Source organism: Botryllus schlosseri, chromosome 10 (genome assembly GCF_051294905.1).
Source record: "Botryllus schlosseri isolate E-star chromosome 10, Bs_hap1, whole genome shotgun sequence".
In the NCBI taxonomy this organism is placed as follows: Eukaryota; Metazoa; Chordata; class Ascidiacea; order Stolidobranchia; family Styelidae; genus Botryllus; species Botryllus schlosseri.
In genome coordinates this window covers 14,541,496-14,548,549 of record NC_137245.1, presented here as the reverse complement: position 1 = coordinate 14,548,549, position 7,054 = coordinate 14,541,496, and the positions used below count along the sequence as shown (strand labels likewise).

The following is a 7,054-nucleotide window of genomic DNA, read 5'->3' as shown; positions in this document are numbered from 1 at the left end:
TGTAATATCACCTACAGACGAAATTGATCGACCCGCTGCTAATCGGTAACTCATACAAGCCGATAATTCTTGTAGTACATTTGATACTATATGATAATGTATTTATCATAGAAGTCTGATTTATTGTGCTCTGTTGCATTTAATGTCTCAAAGCAATAACTTGACATTTAATATGCATCTTGTGAAAAGTTTTACAATGATTTCCTAGGACTGCAGGATCCAATCAGCAAACCAAATGCAGCATAAAGTAATGTACCGGTATATTATAACATATTGGTATATACTGAATTTTGAAATGTTATGTAGGCTAATAGAAATGTAGAATATTCCTTTATGGAATGTGAGATTGCTGAATTTGTGGCTGCATGAAGATTGTAGCATTAAATTAACATATTCATTTTTGTCTCCACAACAATACCGGTATATAACCATCGATAATAGCGTTAATAAAATAATTGAGGCTTTCAGTGAACATGTAATAATTTATGGCATTATTGGTTTATATTTAGGGTATTTTAGGAACAACGTTATAATAAGTTTGTTAGCCCATCTTTAACCTTGCTCTAATCGAAGGATACTCCAAAACTAATCCAATTATAGAACTCTATAAACTTAACATGTTCATGGCCTGGGGCAGACGGGTTGTTGACAATGTTACCGCAATGTTGGCACGGCCTCCGTGCATACTTTTGATGCTTGATTATAACTTTCAATATTAGTATATATACACGGAAACATTGCCTACATTGCAGCAGCATTAACAAAGTAGGCTTTGGATGGCCTTGAGAAAGGCTGATGGTCATCTTCCCGTTGATAAGAAAACACAACCTTATTATCAATGGATTCATACTAGATATGGATGGGACGTATCTGTGTTTGTGTATACGAAGTTACTTTATTTCTACCAGGAGACTAGATATTGAACGGGCAATGTTATATAGTTCTAAACTTCAGAGGAAGGTGCCGCAGTAGTGCTTTGTTCATGGATCAAGATGTTGAATTATGTAAGTTGAAGTTACGAACTATGTATGATAATTTATGATTGTTCATTAATTAGCAATTTATTACCCTGAAAAAAGTGCCATCGATGATGCGGAAATATACTATTGACGTTGGTTTGCAATCGGGCTGCTCAAACGTGCTGGGTGAAACTATAATTTTATTATCAACTGCATTCTTATAGAGGCAAAGAGCGTGTAATTTCTGTAGGCTGTCTTGAAAATAGTCATATCCTTGGCTCGAATCATAAGAATTGATACTCGTTCGAGATTTGAGTAACCAAACCAATGTGATCAGCCCTACTGATTAGTCATTATAGTGAGTATAATGTGGGAATAATACAGCTTGAACTTCATTGTCTTTTTTTTACAGGATATTCTAGATTCCTGGCTTGCCTTCTTGACAAATTGCTTCACTACAAACATAATAATTATTTTGATTATTTAGATCGGCAATGTCTTCAATTGATAGTGTTCAACAACGTCAAGAACATTGTACGAAGAATGTCTTGTTGACTGGAACCGAAAACGGAAGAACTACTGCCACATGAAACAAGCGTTGCTGCAAAATCGGTGCTGCGTCATCCTCAGGAAAAAGTCAAAACACTATTGAAGGTATAAAACGTTGAATACACTTCATGGAAACCAGAGGCTGTGGAAGTAATCATCTTTTGAACTGAAGTAGATGTAATGTTATGGATTTATACACACCTAGATGTAACAACTTTAAAGTTGCGTCAAATCTACTCGAATTGGAAGTTGATAATGCAGTTCTGAAAAGTGCACAAATAATAAGTTTTAAAAAGTAGATTTGGTTGAGGTGTTGCGTAGGCCTTCTTCGCGTTTGATAATAGTTGGTGGTAAAAGTTATTGTTTGCACTGGAGTAGAAATAGTAGCAACGCCTTGAATTTCTACTGCTGTACAATTAGCCATTTACCAGGCTTGTAAATATCACATCAAAATGCAGTAAAAAGTTCTGAAAGAAGATTTTGCGCTCTATTCTATCCCAGGGTTCTTAACCAGGACCCGTAGACCCTTTCGTGGTACGAAGGATCACATCAGAGGGTACGATATGCATTGTAGAATTAGACCTATATGCTGTGGTCCTCGTGCTATGCGCAATTTTATGTGAATTGACTATCTGATTTTAATATAGGTACCATCAGAAATTGTGTTGAAAATAAATTGGGGGCTACGAGAAATCTTATAGGTAGCATGTAGGGTGCGATCGCTAAGGCAAAGAAACAATGCTATTACTAAGGCTCAATAATGATAATATTCAAGTTCTTATTGATATGTTCCAATAATAATTGAAGGCAACATCTAATTCTGAATTAGTTTGACTTCGGCAATGACAGTAGCAACAGCCCACTTATCACGACTATATCAAAACCCGGATTAGGCTACACCGCTCAAATGCCCTGATATCAGATCAATCTTCCGTAGATTTTAAAATACTCAACATAAAGCTATGACATGATGCATCCTATTGCATTATCTCTATAACTCATTATTTTAACAAATTATGCCCAGCACAAAAATAATTTTATTGAAATATTCAAAAATGTGATTTTTTTCGTGTCAAATGTGAATAATACAATAGTAAATTACATTCAAGATGTTTCTGGAATGCCTGTCTGCAAGCTCCCGTCAAATAAGGCCTACTTAAAAATTACACATTGAATATCCCTATTTTGCTGCGTCGTCAAAAACCCGGAAATGTCAAAGTATTCATCGTTAGTATCGTACTAAATAGTATAAATAGCGATTTACAAGACATCAAACTACTTCCAAGTGTCGACATGGTCAAAATATGGAGACTTGTGGAATGTCGTGGTTGTATGCTTTTAAACAGAGATAGGGAAAGTAATCATTTTCAGCACTCAAGTAGAAATATTTGTAGCGTCAGTAGTCTAGTAGAAGTAAGAGTAACGCAATATATTTCTACTCGGGTACAAGCACTCAAGCAGCGATATACACGGCTTATCAAAACTATTTTAGGTGAAAGTAGAAGTTGTGGAAAGTACTCAAGTATGTACTTAGGTGTTTCCACAATTTAATTTGATTGACAGCTTGCATACTCCGTATCACAACGTCAGAAGCTCTCCGCACGCAAGTAGACATGGTAGTATCGTCATAAATTATCACTCAAGCACAAGTAGAAGTAGCGGTTCACAAGACATATCACAATTAATGCATGAGGAAATAGAAATTGAAGCTCTGACGCAAATTTCATGTGCTATGTCAGCAGAGTGGCTCTACAAATGATTTGCTGACATTGTTGTATATGTTTCAGGTAAAACAAAGACCAAGAAGAAAACTGTTGTTGCACCCAAGTTTATTGCGAATACGCGCTCGCGCTCTTAACATGATGTGGTGCAAATGATGCATCGTTTTATAATATGCAATGTAAATTATTACTTATGATTGCTCGATGCTTATCCCTGTTTTATTTGTATTAGCAGTTGTACTTTTTCAAATTCATGTGACACGTTTCTTTCTAATTTCTCGTATGCCCTTCAATTGAAATGTTTGTAATGGTAATTTAAAATTGACTTGGAAATTGCTGTTATATTCAAAATCCCACTGACACATTTATTCATAGTGATTTCCTGATCGATTCTTAACGTAAGCCTGAACTTTGTAAACGAGTAATAGTTCATTAATTAATGTTGTACATTGTACTTGTATTTTGCAATTGTCGTTTTCCAGCAGTGTTGCCACTCTAGGTTCCCGGAAAAACACAAGATTATGTCCTGAAAAAACACTAGATTGGCGAAAAAAACACTAGATTAGTAAATTGCTGGAAAAGTTTGCCCTTGCCAAGTAATCATGATGACTAAGGTACAAATCCACAGATAAGAAGTGTTCCACACATGATTCGATACATATGCATGATATACTGCATGCTTATTCAATGAAAATTAATGAAACGAATTCAACAGCGCAAAAAAAAATCAAATTTGTCGCTTTCGAATTGTGCGGCATCATAAAAATTATCTTTCGATTTGTACACCATCCATCAAACATAAGTATCTATTGTGGGGTATCTTGCTCACTACCGCACATCTTCAACCAAACAATGGAGAGGTTTCCTTATGCAGCATACTTCAATTCCACGAATGCAGTGGAATGTGGCAATGCCAAGAGATTCGTCATGAGCTTCCCCATTAAATGGAATTTTGATTCACCGAATCCACTGTGCACAGATTTCAATTTTTGCAAAAATTCTGTTGGAAGGCATTGACTGATAAACTGCAGCTCATTTTGCGATCTTGCCAAAGTTCAAGTTCATCAAATAATTTGACAGAGGGAAATTGCACAGCTAGAGGAATGATTGATTTTACTATTCTTCTTCTTACTATTCTTCGGCCTGCTTACATTTTTCAATATTTATTGATGACGCGAGACTCGAATTGAACAATGCTTGATTAGCACTCCATCAATGCAGCTGGCGGGATGATCCGCAGGAATCCCGAAGGATCGTGTCGCTGCAGCATGAATTATATTTTTATTGCAATTTTGTTCAATAAAACTGTCTGTCTGTTTCTCTGTCTCGGCAAATAAAAATCTTGCCCGAATCTGCAGACTGAGTTCAACAAGAAACGACAGAGCATCAGAGCGAAATCGCTCTTCATTTTTTCAGAGACTTTCGCTCATAAGTACGGATTTACAGCGCACCCTGTTACGTAATGCGTGTTATTGCACCACAGCATAGAATTGTTGAAAACAAACACAGCCAGAGACACCAAATCGCCTCATTAGCGATAAATTTAGCGTATAATTAAGTCGTCCAACGTTCGAATATTCATTATTCGCATAATTGCAGAAAAACACTATATTAGCAAAATTTAGCGAAAAAAAACAACACTAGAACACTAGGACGACCGAAAAAACACTAGATCTAGTGTTAAAACACTAGGAGTGGCACCACTGTTTTCCAGAAACCCAATATAAACAGTTTGTTAGCTTATATGATGTTGAATTCCATATAATTGCACCAGGTATGGAGGATGTGGAGGCAGTCATCATGGAGATGATAAGCGGTCTCCACAGGGAGTCCTCATATGGTAATCCCGAGGAATAGAACAGGTGGCAAATGACATATCCATAGGGAGTCACGTCACGTCCACAGTAGGTCTGACGCATCCATAGGGAGCCACGTCACGTTCACAGTAGATCCGAATGGAGTCACTTCACGCCCACAGTAGGTCATTTTAGACCAACTCAGGAAGTGTCTAGGACGCTCCTAGTTGTCGACAAATCCACTCCAGGGAAGTAACGCTGGGCGCCCTGCGGCTATTCCGCAGGAAGTCAACTGGAAATCGAGTGTTTGCTGGGAAGGTTTTCGTCGGAGTTAGAAGGAGCCTGCGTCGTCGAAGCCTCAACTGCTGTGATGAAATTGTTGAGCATCTTTTCCCAGTGATTGAAGACCTTTAGCGAATCTTGAGCACTTGGAAGGATTTGAAGTATTGGCACTCGAATGTACTTCTCTTAAGAACCAGCCATGATCTCCGGTTTTAGTCAATAAAATTGTCGTGACCTTTCGAGAAAAACCCTCTTGATGTACACACGGTTTTCTAGGCTTTTATTGACTAAAAGTGTACACTAAGCTACAAAGAATAGAAACGTTTAAACACAGGTAAATCAGGAAACACATGCTACTCTCCAAACGCCTTAAACCAGAATGATCAACTAACTGAAGGACAAACAGACGAAATAATTACGAAAGGAAATGACGCAAAGATAGACACCTAGTGGATGCATAAAACATCACAAAGAAGGTTTAGGTTTTGACTTTGGAACACTAAATACTTGTATACTGGAGTCAGGGGTGAACCCGTCCTTTTAGTTTTTCCGGAGCATCACGACGAGATTAAGGATTTTAATTAAAGTCGGTTTTTTGAAAAAAAATCGAAAAACTCTGTCAAGGTAGGGCGAAGTTAAAAATAACTGCAAGCTTCGCTCAATATCGAGGCTATTTGAGCTGCACAGTGCACACTGCTCGGAAGGCAGCGACCACAAAATTATATATATACATTTCAGTGGAGTGGTTCTCGAACTGCGTGGCGTGAAAGCATCACAAGCGGACGCGAAGCCGAAGTTCAACAAGCCACGTCCCTTGCCGTTTGCAAGACAAATCGCTGTTCAAACCGAATTGAATAGATTAGTCAATCAAGGTATTCTCGAACCAATCAATTACAGTGATTGGGCAGCACCAATTGTTGCCGTCACGAAATCAAATGGATCAGTACGCATTTGTGGTGACTTCAAAGCATTGAATCAGCAAATTCAGATAGATCAACATCCCCTGCCCTCCTTAGATGAAATTCTTCATAAGTTACAGGGTGGTTGTATTTTCACGAAAATTGATCTTGCCGATGCTTATTTTCAGCTAGAATTAGATGATGATGCGAAGAATTTGTGTGTCATCAACACGCAATTCGGTCTATTCCGTTATCGACGCATGTGATTCGGAGTCGCATCTAGTCCCGCAAATTTTCAACGTTGTATTGATGCCATGATCACCGGCTTACCCGATGTTGCTAGTTTTATCGATGACATATTCGTTACTGGCATTGATGAACGCGATCATTTTCGCAATTTATCGCTACTCTTTGAGCACCTCACCGAATACGGTTTCACCGTCAACTTCGCTAAATGTGAATTTTTCAAAAGTAGTATCGAGTATCTTGGTCACATAATTGACAAGGACGGCAAACGCCCGTCTAACAAATCCGTTGAAGCAATCAAACAGTTGCCTAAACCTCAGGATGTTCGCCAGCTACAGGCATTCCTGGGCAAAGTCAATTATTATCGCGCGTTTATTCCTAATTTTACGAATAAAGCCGCTTCGTTGTATCGCCTTCTTCAAAAAGACGCGAAATTCATTTGGAATACGGACTGTGACGCAGCTTTTCGCATTCTCAAAAACGACGTAACCGACGCTACGCAGTTAGCTCATTATGATGTATACAAGCAGCTCGTTTTGTCAACGGATGCTTCTCAATTTGGAATCGGCGCTGTCCTCTCAATCGAGCACAATGGCGAAGAG

The 7,054-nt window shown here is 38.2% G+C and overlaps 1 long non-coding RNA gene across 1 annotated transcript; it reads left to right on the top strand.

Annotated features, from left to right (window-relative positions):
• Positions 1–883: 883 nt before the first annotated feature.
• On the top strand, positions 884–3,705 carry LOC145449210 (uncharacterized). Its single transcript, XR_013918176.1, has 3 exons — positions 884–1,004; positions 1,447–1,613; positions 3,296–3,705. It is a non-coding gene; the product is annotated as an uncharacterized LOC145449210 (long non-coding RNA).
• Positions 3,706–7,054: the final 3,349 nt, after the last annotated feature.